A 13,586-nucleotide genomic window follows, 5' to 3' on the forward strand; every position below is an offset into this window, starting at 1 on the left:
CACCATCACCACCACCATCACTACCATCACCACCACCACCACCACCATCACCACCACCACCATAACCATCACCACCACCATCACTACCACCACCAACACCACCACCACCATCATCACCACCACCACCATCACTACCATCACCATCACCATCAATCACCACCATCACCACCACCATCACCACTACACTGTCTAGTTACTACTCTTGAAAGTAATAACTAGATATTTCTGTTCACCCCACATCCTTTCTCCATCCTTCTCTATGCCACTTACACTGTGTCTCAGCTGCCCAGCAGGTAGGAGACTTCACCCCGTGGCTCCCTCACCTTTGGGCTTCTGATTGGGGCTTCAGCCAACCAGAGGTGGTGGCGGGCCATCAGATAGGGGCAGGACAGATCGGAGGGGCATTGTCCTTCCTTCACCATCCCTCTCCCCTGCATTCTGGTAGTGCCTATTTCCCTCCAGGAGCCCACCCCAGCCAGGTGGCCCCTTCCTGGGGCTCTGCCCCTTGCTTTGGTAAGAACTTTCTTTCCCTTGCCCCATCAGCTCTGAGAGTGGTCATGGCTGCCACTATCACAGGCCCCTTGATGCCTCGGCAAGTCTGGTTTTTCTCTCAACCTGCCAACACCTCCCAAAATGCTCTTTTCATTAACAAACCTCTTCTGAAGCCCCTGACGAGTGGGCCATCTGTCTCCCGCCAAGATTCTGAGAACTGTCTGTCCTGCAGTGCGCCAGCATGGCACATACAGCCCGGAGAATCCCAGCTGCATCCACACAGGGCAGTACCACCTCAGAGCGTTGGGTGGCACCTGTGTCCGAGCGTCCAGGCTGAGCTCAGGGGTGCTGTCCTGCCCCGGGGCCCTGCAGGCCTGCAGGGAAGCCAGGGCTCAGGCAGACAGGGCTGGGCAGGTCCAGACTGCGGTGGTGAGAAAGCAGGAAGGAGCCCGGGGGACGCAGACAGGCCTGAGTACGGAGGGGACTCCTCCGTGACTGGAGGAACGGTCTACGGCGGACCCCAGCACCGGCCCTGAAGGCCCCAGGCTGTGAAGGCCTGTGTGTGCTCTGGCGTCCAAGGGCCTTGGGAAAAGGGGTAAAGACCGACCCTGATCACGGAGACCCATCATACCATGCCGCGCCAAGCCACGCCGTGTGGGGAAACACAAAGCAGGCCTTCTCTCCTCCGGGCCAGAAGCCCCTCCCATCCCCGGCCTTCCCTGCCTCCCTTTCCTTCCTATTTTCTGTCCTTGCCCTTCCCTTGTCCCCCGAGCCCTGTTTTTGCAGAAGCAGCTCACTTGTTTCCCTATTTTCTCCCTCCCTCCCCCATCCCTAGTCCCATGCCTCCCATTCTAAAGCCTCACATCAGATGGACGTCAGTGGCTCTGGCTCCTGCTGTCAGCTGGCTGTGACCTTCCAAAGAAAGCAACCCACAGAGCAGGGAGCAAAACAGGAACCATGCTGAGTTCTGGGCTGGCCTCTTATGTCCCCTCCACCCCAGGATGGAGCCCAGGAGGGGAGCCTCCCCAGGAGTGTCTGCAGGAGCAGACCGGCAGGACTTTGTCATTTCTGAGCCAGTTCCTTCCTGAGAGTGTCGCCACTGCCGAGCCTCTGGGGTGCCCAGGTTTCACTGGAGCAGCAGCCCCTGTTCCTGGCGGGGCACGGTCCCAGGCGCTCAGAGTCAGCCTCGCCGGACAGGTGCTGGCTGGGGAGGAATGTTAGTTTCCAGCGTGGAGCCCAGCCCAGGCAGGGGGCTGGCCCAGGCAGAGACTCTGCTTCCCTCCTCTGGGTCCTGGCCCCTTCCAGATTCCAAGGAACCCCGTCCCTCCCAGACCTGACACGTGGCTCTCCTGTGGGCCCTGTTGCTGCATTTGGCACCTCCTGCCCTTCCTCTCCTCTTCTTCCCCAGTGACCATGGCCGTGGCCACACCGAGCCCCTGCAGGTCACTGGGCAACCCACCCCTTCCGTGAGCACAGCCCTCACCCGGCGGCCATGAACTACACCCCAGAGATCTGGGGGTGTCCGAAGAGCCTACGACAAAGCCACCATTTCTTTGGAATCTCATTATTTTTATATAAAACTAAACTCATTACCGTGCTGCGTTCTCTGCTGCCGTACCGGTGCTTGCTCTAATAGAAGAACGAAGTCTTTTCCCCCAAACTTCGCATACAGAGACTGCTCCAGGACAGAGTGACATCCGAGCCTGGGCACTGCCTGCCCCTCCCGACAGATCGGAGCATCGCGATGTGGGTTGCTGGCGACAGCTCACCACGCCGACCATCGGGTCACTAAAGAACCTCGCGGTCACCCAGCTGTGGGCAGGGGCCGGGACTCAGAGCCCAGTCCTGGCCCTCACAGAGCAGGGCGGGGACCCAGCCCCCTCACAAAGGCCCGTGTACCAGGGGGGAGGTTGCCAGCCACAGGCTGCCCGGCCCCTGGGACCCACCCATGGAGGCGCGATGGGCGGCTGTTGCTCTGCCTACCTGATCGGCCCGGGGCCCTGGGCTGGCACCACAGACGAGGCGAACGAGGGGAGGAGAGGGTCATGGGGAGCCCCCACGTTGCTGGCAAGGCCACAGCGGAGTGTGGCTGGCAGGATAATGGTCCCAGAGATGACACATCCCAGTCCTGGAAGCTGTGAATGTGTCACCTTACAAGGCACAGGTGAGTTAAGGCTGGTAATCACCTGACCTCAAAGCGGAGAGATGGCCCTGGATTCCCCGCGCAGGCCCAGGGCGAGCGCGGGGATCGATCCTACACGGGGACGGACGCCAGAGAGACGTGCCACTAGCTTCGAATGGAGGCGAGGCCGCAGGCCAAGGCTTGGGGCAGGTGCCTCTAGACCCTGGCAAAGGCGAGACAGGGAGCCCTCCCGCCCCTGATGCTTCCCGGAGCACTCGCGGAGGAGCCGCTGGCCAACACCTTGACCTTAGTGACATCTGCGTCGGACGGTGACCTCTGGAATATAAATCTGTGCATTTTAAGCCACTAAGTTTTTGGTCCTTTGTTACGGGAGCGACAGGAAACTCAGAGACTGAGCAGTGGGGATGTGGGGCTCTCGGCTGCCCTCCGCGGTGAGCCCGGGCGGCTGCGACCTGCCTGAGCCTGGGAGTCTCCACCGGGAGCGCGAGAACGTGCACACGCTCCATGCGGGGCTGGGACGACGGAGTGAAGCGACACTTGCGGGCCCGCAGCACGCTGCTCGCGCCAGGCAGGCCGCTTCCTCATCAGGGCGAGCTCCCCCAGCCCCAGGACACCACCGGGGGTGGACAGGCTGAAGGGATGGGGAGGGGACGCACAGGCTGGCAGCCCTGACAAGAGAGCGTGTCCCCCCAGCGATGACCAAGGTGTGAGCATCTGGCTCAGGCCAGGGCCCCCGCCCTTGCACCCCCTGTGGGGTCACAGGTGAGAGGAGACTGATCCCACCTGCCCTGGGTCTGCGAGGGGAGCCAGGCTGGACGGATGCCCCGCAAGGAGCCTCGGGAGCACCTGGCTCCCGGCTGCCCAGGCGCCCTAAGAGGTGGCCATCTTCTGCAGGTGTCAGGATGTGGAAGGGTTTGGGGGCGGGTGCAGGAGTTGGGGGTCCCCGTGGGCTGCGGAGTGGAAGGCTGGACACACAGGTGCAGGGAGAGTGCCAGGCGAGGACCGTGCCCAGCAGGGGAGGAGGCAGAGGGATGCCAGGAGGGGCTCGCGGTGGCCGGGACGGACTGGTCATGTGGGTGCCCAGCGGGTCTGGACTGAGGTCCTCCCGACCCTGCCACGCCCAGCCCCGACCAGGAAAGGGCGACCCCAGGGTGGAGGCAGCTGCTCCCTGGATCCCTCCGTCTGTGCTGGTTTCCCGGGGCTGCTACGACAGAGGGCCACAAACCAGGTGTCTTACAACGGCAGAAATTCATTCCCTCACCTGGTCGGAGGCCAGAAGTCCAAAATCAAGGTGTCAGCAGAGCTGGTTCCTTCTGGAGGCTCCAAAGGAGGGTCTGTTCAAGGCTGGGGTGGAGGCCGGTGATCCCGGGGGCCTGGGCTGGGCTGCATCACTCCTGTCCCTGCTTCCGCCTTCTGTGGCCTCCCTGCGACCGTGTCCGCGTCTCCCTCTCTCATAAGGACGCCAGACACGGGGTTGGGGCCCACCCTGCTCCAGCAGGACCTCATCCTAACGCTACACCCACAGAGACCCCGTTTCCAATAAGGTCACAGTCACAGGTGCCAGTGAACACATCTCTTTGAGGGACACAATTCCACCCACAGCACTGTCCACACCAATGGCGTCCGGACACCCAGGCTGACCCCGGAGCACAGGGGGGCTTTGTGTCGGGGGACCCTGCACAGGGCGAGCCGGGGGTTCCAGGGCTGTGAGCAACACCCTCTTCCACCAACCAAGGCGCTAAAGCCTTCTCTGTCCTCCCACCATCGGCCGCCCAGCTCGCAGCCCAAGCGGGAGGCCGGGCCGGCCCCCCAAGCTACAGGGAAGGACAGCCCGAGTTCTGCTGGGCTTCGAGGACAAGCTGACCTGTGGCTCACACTGGGCCTGTGGCTTAGACCGGCCCACACAGAGGCTGCAGGCCAGGCAGGAGGGCCTGGCGGTCAGGGCAGCGCACTGGGCATAGAGACGAGCCCCACTGTCATGGGCGAGGTGTGGCCTCTGGGCTGGGGCTTCTCCCCGGCAGGGCAGGACGGCGGGTACAAACACACACCTCTCAGGAGTGAACCACGGGGGCTTTGAGAGCCTACGAGGGCCCCACACATGTAAGGGTCATTGTCAGAGGCCAGGGAGTGTCTCCTGGGGAGGGGTCAATGTCACCCCCCTCGCCTCCTCCAATCCCCCTCACAGCCCAAAGGGCAAGTCTGCCACTGGGCAAAGGCCTGGTCCCTCGGGGTGTCCCAGTTGCTCTGTTGAGGCACCAGTGTCACTGTCACCGGGCAGGACATACCATCCAGGAGTCAGGAGGCAGGGCCGGGCGGGGCTGGGGCCAAAGGGCCCTGTCTGAATGAGCCGTGCGGGCTGTGGGCGTCCGGTGCCCTCTCGCCAGAGCTGCCGGCCACAGTGGGACCCCGCCCGGCCCTGCTGAGTCAGCCCCGCGCTCTGCCCCGCTGGGGCTGCTAGACAGGAGTGTGTGGCCCGGCCTCGGGGTCCCACGCCCAGACCCGTGAGCGGCTCAGCTGGAGCCCTGTCCCCTTGCAGGACTCCCCTCCCCGCCCGCGGGTGCCAGGCACATTCACTGCTTTCTATCAGGGGAATGCCCCTAAAAACAGAGGTGCCTCCCGGGTCCTCTTCCATTCCGGAGACAGGATCCCGGGTACGGGAGCCCAGAATGTCCCCTGCGGAGGCTCAAGGCACTGATCTGTGGCTGGGGACGGAATCAGCCAGAGTCTGCCCAGGGTCTGCCCAGGGTCCTGCACACCAGCGAGTCTGTCTTCACTTTTGAAAGCCAGCCACGTGACCCGCACAGAGCCCCTGGACGAGAGGCCGGGGCCGGGCCGCGGGCCCCCCAGCCTGGGCCTCTGCAGGGAGGAGCTGTCTTAGAACTCAGCGAGCCGCAGGCAGACTGCACAGGGCAGCTACCAGGGAAACCGCGCGTCCCCTGCTGGGCCCTGCGTGTCCTCAGAGCCACAGGCGCGGAGAGGCGCCGCTGTCTCTTAGCGACCCCGTGTCCTGGGCAGGCATGCTCTCGCTGCCAGGTGCATTCCTGCACTCGGCAAACCGGCGGGCCCTGGAGCACCGCCCAAGAGGCCACGCCACCGCCCTGCTCCCCCGGGACTCGGGCGTTCAGACCCCCGGACTCCAGGAAGGGCAGTGGCCCACCACGGCCGAGTGACGCGGTGGACGTTCCTAGCTGTCCCCTCCCCGGGCCGGAAGGCCTCGTTCTGCTCACAAGGACCCACCTGCCTCTCCCCTCGGACCAGCACCCAGTCGCCTCGGCCTCTCCCAGGGGAGCTGAGGGCTCCCCACTGCTGGGACCTCTCCCTAGGCACCCGGGGCCTGGGGCGAGGGTGCCTTTTTCTGTGCCCCTTACCTGAGCCCCGGGAGCACCATTCACTTTGCCAAGGGGACCTTCGAGGGCCCAGCCTCCTGCCCACACCGCCTTAGGGGAGATCGGGGAGCCCTGGCCTCTCCCCGACGGCCAGTCTGGGCTCCCACCTCCGCGGCCAGGACTGCCCTCTCCCTCTCCCGGGAACCTCTTTGTCCTCGGGCTGTGGGCACTGACCTCGGGGCCCTCCCTCCCACGGCACTGCGGGGCTGGGAGCTGACGGTGCAGCTGCTGCGGCCACGTGCCCATCCCCGCTCCTCTGCGCTGGGCACCCCTGCCCTCCCGGGAGGCCTTGGCCATGAGTCACCGTCTCTGCTGAGCAGAGCAGGTGGGAGCAGCCTGGCTTGTTCAGCTTCAGAGGCCACGCAGGGGCAGTGGGGCCCAATCCCGAAGGCGGCCTGGGAGGGTGGCCCTGTCCTGCTTCATGTCGCCCAGGCTACGGCCGAGCACGGCTGACTGGCTGGCACAGGCCGCGCAGGCCTGGCTTCATCATGGTCTCCTGGGCGTTGTGAGGCCTGGCTCTGCCCCGAGTGGGTCAGAGGTCAGGGTCTGTGCCCAGGTGGCCCCCACACGCCCCAGCAGGCCTGGAGGAGAAAGACAGCCACTGGCCCTTAGCTGGCCCAACCCTGGGAGGTGGACCCACACGCAGGGTCAGGGCGAGAGACATAGCAGGGCCTGGGGCACAGGGACAGGGAGGTCCGTGGGGTCCCACACCATGGGGCCTGATAGATCCCCATGGTCACACACCAGCGCCTGGCATTCCCATGCCCAGGGCAAAGGGTCTGTTGGGGCAGGAGGTGCCCAACTGCTTCCCTGCTGGGCCCGACAGTCACCAGGCTGGCGGGGACCCCCGAAAACCCTCCTACTGGATTTTCGGAGGAGAGGAGGTGGAGACAAACGCTCCTTGTGAGCAAGGACACAATGGCCTGCGCGCAGAGCGGAGGATAGTGGACGGGGGAGAGACGCTAGCACCGGGAGGCCTGTGTCCCCGTGAGCTCGGCGGCAGCCGCACACAGACCCCACCCCGGTCAGCTGCGGGGGGCTGGGCGGACAGGACCCCCCACCCCAGGGCTCGCTGGGGGCACAGGGCGGCAGCAAGTGGGTGCAGCGAGTCCGGGGCTCCGGGAGCTCCCAGGGAACACGGGACCCCGGCTTTCCTGCTGGAGGAGTCATTCGAGTGGGCCGACTGAGGCATAGCTGGCACGCGGGCACCTGGGCCCAGGAGCGGAGGGAGGGAGGCGGCCAGGCTGTCGAGGGTGGTCACTGCCGGACGCCGGGGCGCCCTGACGGCTCCCGGGCTGGGGACACACGGACTCACTGCGGCCCAGGGCGGGGGGCTGGGGGCGCCTTCTCGGCTGCACAAGGCTGGAGTGTCGAATGTCCGAGTGACTCACATCTGCTCCTGCCCCGGCGGAGGGGTCAGTGACAAATGGGGGCTGGCAGGGGACACGTGGGGTCACACAGAGGGACTCAAAGGCGAGTGAGTGTGCGCCCTGTCCCCACCAGCTGTGTTTCTCACAGGGCCCTTTCATCTCCGTGCAGGTTCCAGGGTCCCTGCCACATCCCTCAATTAGCTGGAGTCCCTCGGTGGCCACAGGGGGGCAAGCCCGCTGCTCCGGGAGCCGCCAGGGCAGCACGGGGGAGACATAATTCCAGCTTCCGCCCCCCGAGGCCCGACCCCAGTGCTTGCATCATGGAAACCGCTTTTAAAAACCCAGCTCACGGGAGGCGGGGAGGACGTGGGCTTGGTGCTGGGCTGAACGTGCAGGCTGCCTGTCCCCTGGGCCCCCTCCCTGGGCCCCCAGAGCTGTGATGTCACCGTGACTCCCTGCAGCTGCCAAGCGCCCGGCGTGGGGCCCCTCCTGGCCTGCTCGGCACTGACGCAAATCAAAAGCCTCCAGCTCTCGGAGCAGCTGTCACCCGCTACTCAGCTGGCAGTCGCGCGAGGGGAGGGCGGCGCAGGCGGGCCTGCATCTGAGATCATCAGCTGCTCTTCAAAGAGAGGGCAGCGGTGCGTGAGGCTCCCCGGAGGTCAAGAGAGGCAGCCGCCGCGGACCCCGGGTCCGCCTGCCAGGCCAGCTCCTGCTCGCCTCCCCGCCCTCAGGTGCCAGGTCCTTTGGCCCCGGTCGCTGGCCATTTGGCCAGAGTGGCACCTGCCAGGCCAGTGTGGACCAGCTGGGAGGCAGGCGCCACAGCCACCCAGAGGCCTGAGGATGACACATGGGTGTGGGGGTGAAGGGCAGCTACGTGGGGGTCCTGCTTCCTCTGGGCCTTTACAGCTGGGCTCGTGCGGCAGCAGGTCTGAGCCCCAACAGCCGGCCTCCCTCGGCCTCCCAGGGGCCCCTCGCCAGAGCACTCCCAGCCACGTGAGTCCACAGGCGGGGCTCCTCGGAGCAGTGCATTTCCTGAGACCTGAGGACAGGGAGCATCCTCTGGGCACCAGCAGACGGGAGCCAGCGCAGAGAGCTCAGCTGCCCGGGAAGGGCCACCCGCACCCACAGGCACACTCTGCCAGCAGCCAGGGTGTTCCACGCTCCCTCCAACACACACTCACACGTGCACACAGGTGCACCTGCAAGTCTGGGCCCACACATGCACACGCAGCACACGCATGCACAAACACGTGCACACAAGCACCCATACAGGAAGCACTTACACAGGTATAGCACATGTGCACAGAATACACACGTGAGTGCAGCACATGTACTTGTTCACATACATATATGTGCATGCGCATGCAAGCATACATTCGCACACGACAGGACCAGGTGTTTGTCAGGAGTTGACCACTTCCCGTGCAACACAAGGACCCTCCCCTCTCTTTCTGTCGCCTCCCTGCCACACACTCACTGTGCAGCCAAGACTGAGACCCTCTGCCCTGAACTCCGTGGACACAGAAAAGAGGGATGTCCAGGGGCTCAGGGCGGCCACCTGCGGGTGGCGGAGGGGCAGCTGCTCAGGGTCGAGGGCAGTCCAAGGTAGGCAGGGCAGGACTGGAGCCAAGGACGATGGCATGAGGTCCCACCTCAGGGGCACCTTTGCCTTCAACAGGCAGCCTGGGCACCGTGCTGGCCCTCAGGGATCCAGGCAACCTGGGGCCACCGACGGCCCCAGGGACAGCCCCCACCTCTGTACGAGGGCCATGCACACTGGGTTACCCATGTGGTCACGGAAACCAAACAGGTGCTCATTTTCCACACAGAGCGTTGAGGTGCAAACGCCCACGGCAGTGCGGGAAATGCGGTGGGGTCAGGAGGGAAAGTTCCCACGGCCAGCGGACAGGCGGGGGCTCGGCAGGACCCACAGGCTGGCTGGCCGTTTCCAGTGGGGGCTCAGGCCACCTCGTCGCATCTCCTGCTGGGGCCAGGTCTGCGTGCTTCCCGCGGGCCGTGGCCTCCCACGGCAGGGCCGGCCGGCATCGGTGGGCTGCAGGCCCCAGGCCTGGGCAAAACGGGGGCTCCTGCCGTGCGGCACATTCCCCTGGGAAGCAGGCATGGGGCTCCCCGATCTCTCCACAGACACCCCTTCAGCTTCCCTCTGCTGCCCCCCGGCTGGAGCTAGCTTGGGGGTGTTTGTTTTAATAACGTAAACCAGGGGTCCCCAACCTATGGTGAGCTGTAGAATTATGTCATTATATATTACAATGTAACAATGATAGAAATAAAGCGCACAGTAAGTGTAATGCTCTTGAATCATCCCCAAACCATCTCCCCCTCCCCAGTCCGTGGAAAAATTGTCTTCCATGAAAACGGTCCCTGGCGCCAAAAGGTTGGGGACCGCTGACCTTAACCACTGGCCCAGGCTGCATGGCCACTGTCATGCTCCCACGTGGCTGGGCTGGTGGCTGTCGCCTGCAAATGGGGGCAGGATGGGGTGGGGTCTCCACCCCCAAGCACAGCACAGGGTCACAGAGGTGGGAGGACCCCGCCCTGCCCGGCGAGAAGGCCACCGTCGGGGGAGCTGACACTGGCCCAGCTGCCCGGCCCCTTCCCCCTTTACAGGTAAACAGACCCACACGGCCCCAGATGGGTGCGTTTCTGCTCGTGTAAGCAGAGCGTCTGTCGCCCTGCCCACTCCCTGCCCTGCCACGGAGGCCGCACCCCAGTCAATATTCTCCCACACGACAGCCTGCCCTTTGGTTTAGAAGATGTAAATATTTGCTCCTCCACTAAGCAAATAATCAGAAGTTACCCTTTAAGTGGTGTGCACACGCTGGTGCCCTTCAAACCCCAAAGCCGCTCTTCTCAAACAGTGTGAGGACTCAGGCTGGTTGTGGCTCCCAGGAGTGTAGACGGTGGCTGAGTGCTCCAAGCCCAGGGCCCCAGGGAGGAAGCGGAGTTTGGGAGGAGGACTGCAGGCACCAGGGCCTGAGACCAAGGCCGGGAGGAAGCAGCCACCGGCCGTGGCAGGGCCAGCCCTCGGCAGCAGGCAGGTGCCTCCGTGTGGACATGAGCGGCCTCCAGGCCCCGCTCTCGCGCCGCCTTGCCAGAGGAGCGGGTCGGCCCGGGAAGGTCTGCACCGGAGCCTCGGTTCTTCCTCTTCCCGCACACGTGACCTCAGGCAACACGCTTCCCCTCACCTGCAAACGGGGCATCCCGGGGCTCCCGCAGACTGGGGACAGTGGCGTCACCTCCCAACCTCTCATTGGCAGCCTGAGGTCGGCCACGATGAGTGTTTGCACCACGAGAGTCGCAGGTAACACAGACCAGGGCTGGCGCCCGCGGCCATCAGCCCTGCTGTCCCTCTCGCCTCCGCTCTGGGGCCAGACGAGGGCTGGAAAGGCTGCATATGGACATGGGCACACTGCACACTAGCGACAAGAGCCACACGGATACACGAGGAGAACAAACAGCCGGGACCACGCTGTCCCGGGCCCCAGCTGTAGGGTGGGAGACCTCTCTTGGGCAGGAGAGCGGCCCTTTCTCATAGCACCTCTCCCTGGACAGCTGACACCCCGGGAACCCCACAGTGCAGCAGGCCCAGCGGGGCTGCCCGCCTTTCTGGGGACGTGTCCACGAGAGCCCCCGCGCAGGTCCTGCTGCGGTCCCACCACGGCACGCAGGAGCACGGCTCCCTGCCAGCTTCCTTCCGTGTTCCCAGTGCCACCGGGGAGCCGTCGGAGCCGGGCGCACACCTGGACCCCAGCCCTCGCCACGAGGCTCCCGCTGGGTGTTCCCCGGCCCAGAACGGGGCTGTGTTCTGGCCGAGAGCAAAGTTGGGACTGATCCGGGCAGACCCCCACAGACATGGCTCCGATTCCGCTCTGGGCTGGGAGAGGAGGAAGGGTGCCCTGCTGCCCAGACCCCGATATCTCCTCCGTGCCTGTTGCAACAGCCCTCAGAGCCAGGGTTCCCCGTTTCTGAGAGAGAATTACGGGGAACACCTGCCTGGCTGGAGCTCAGGGAAGGTGAGTTCTGCTCCCTCCGTTTCAGTCACGTTTCTCTAGGGCCCTCTGGGATTGATGGGGGCTCCTGGGGCCTGGGTGGGGTGTTTCCTATCTGTGTTCTGGCAGCAGGAGCCAAGGGTTAGGCGAGGCAGCATGAACAGGCGGAGGGCAGCGGGGACTCGTGGCCATCCCGTGTCTGCCACGTGACCCTACGAGAGCCGGCTGGCGCTGGGAAACGGTGCACAAGGAGGTGCTCGGGTCGTCCCCACGCCGGGTGTGCTGGGCCCCTCCTGCTCCCCAGCTCCTTCCTCTCCCTGCGCCCTCGCCCCGAGTGTCTGGGCCCAGTTTTAACACGTCCTTCTTGCTTCTCGGGGTGTCTGGTCACCAAGGGGAGCCCTGTCAAGGGGCTGTCTTCGTTTTCTCCCCAACCATTTAAATATGTTAAAACTATTCTTGGCCCGGGAGGGCCGGGCCTCGTGTCACCCAGGCGGGCCAAGGAGCCCGACCCCCAACTCTAGCGACGGCCCAGGAACAGGCACACGGGGGTAGTCGGACCCTCATTCCTCTGGGGTCCCGAGCTGGACCCCCACACAGGCCTGGGGAACTGCGGCCAGGGTGGCAGGAGTCCCGTCTGCGGGGGAGAAGGGGCCCAGCGGAGAGGAGCCAGGAGGGGGTCTGTTTGCTGGGGGCCCTGAGGCCCACCCTGCCTGGGACTCCCAGCAAAATCCCTTTTTTGCTTAAAGTTATTTTGGGTTCGGATTTTGTTTCCTGCAACCCTCAAAGTCCTAGTGCTCGCAATCCCCCTTGACACTCCAAGGAGAGGACGTGGAGGGTGACGTCCCCAGGGCCCAGTGGGGCGGGGACGAGACGAGGAAGGCAGACAGAGACACAGGCAGGACCTGGTGGCTCCGGACACAGGGCGGCACCCATGGGAGAGCAGATGGTACACCCCGAAACCCAACATCCCACTGGACCCCAAGCGCACAGCCCTGAGACAGCCTTTCGCCCCACGGCATGGCCTGGGCGGTGCAGACAGTGTCTGCCCCCATCGCGAAGCCCCCTCCCACCGCTGTGAGTCATGTCCCTGACCCTCTCCTGACCCTCCAGGGCACCTCAGCCTCACGTGGGGACCTGTAGCTGAGCCAAGAGGAGCCCAAGGAGCCGGCGGCTGTGTCGGAATATTCCAAAGACTCAGAGGCTGTCATAGCCTGTGACGTGTGATAAAAATCCCCAAATGTTCCAGGACAGGAAACCAGTTTAACCCTTTAGATTTACCCTGCCCCTGGCTGTCGCGAACACACAATCGCTCCACAGCCGCGAACTAAACACTCTCCTGCTGGAAGCCACGCGTTTGTCCAGGGGGCTGAAACATCTTGTGGCAAAGGCAGGAATGCGAGACCAGCTTCTTGCAGCAGAGCATCCTTGCTCTAAGGTGGCGCGTCTGTTTTTTGTCTAAGGGAACCAGGGGCTGAAGCTTCAGGAGCGGCCAGTACCTCCCGAGTGAGGCCTCGGCCTGCAGGGAGTGGACGCTGCGGCCCGTCCCCCCACCGAGTGGCCTCCGCCCTGGGCCTGAGAGGCTGCGGAGGCTGAGCCTACGCCCTGCCGCCCTGACACCCTCGGCCACGGGGTGCCCGTGGGCTGCGCTGGATCCCGCCGCGGGGCCTGGTGGCCTGGTGAAGGCAGCGTGTGCAGAGGAAGGAAGGAGGGCAAGAGGCCACCCCCTCTACCCTCTCCGGGAGACCAAGGCACCCATGGTGTCTGTCATTAAGACTCAAGTTTTGGTCTTCTGGCGTCCAGGAAAGTTCTCTTCCTACACCCCTGGGGGGAGGCTGGAAAGGTGATAATATTGGAAAGTAGTTTTGTGATATTTGTTTTTTTAAATTCTGTATTAAAATCATCCAGCGTTGTAGCTTCTATTACATATATATGAATGCATGTGTAGAGTCTTCGAATATGCAATGAATCAAATTGAGTAGCCAAAGCGTATTTTGCCATAATTTCTACACAATGTCCCATATATAACGATTGCGGCTTAAAATACCTACAAAAATGTTAATAGGAGGCTTGAGTCCTCTGGCAATTTACCTGAACTCCTGAAGGCCACGGCTGAATCAAGGCCTGTTCTGGGAGCAGGGGGTGCCTGGGACACCTCAGGATCTAACCCCAAAGTCATTCTCTTCAT

Source organism: Propithecus coquereli, unplaced genomic scaffold (genome assembly GCF_000956105.1).
Source record: "Propithecus coquereli isolate 6110/MARCELLA unplaced genomic scaffold, Pcoq_1.0 Scaffold644, whole genome shotgun sequence".
NCBI classification, from domain to species: domain Eukaryota; kingdom Metazoa; phylum Chordata; class Mammalia; order Primates; family Indriidae; genus Propithecus; species Propithecus coquereli.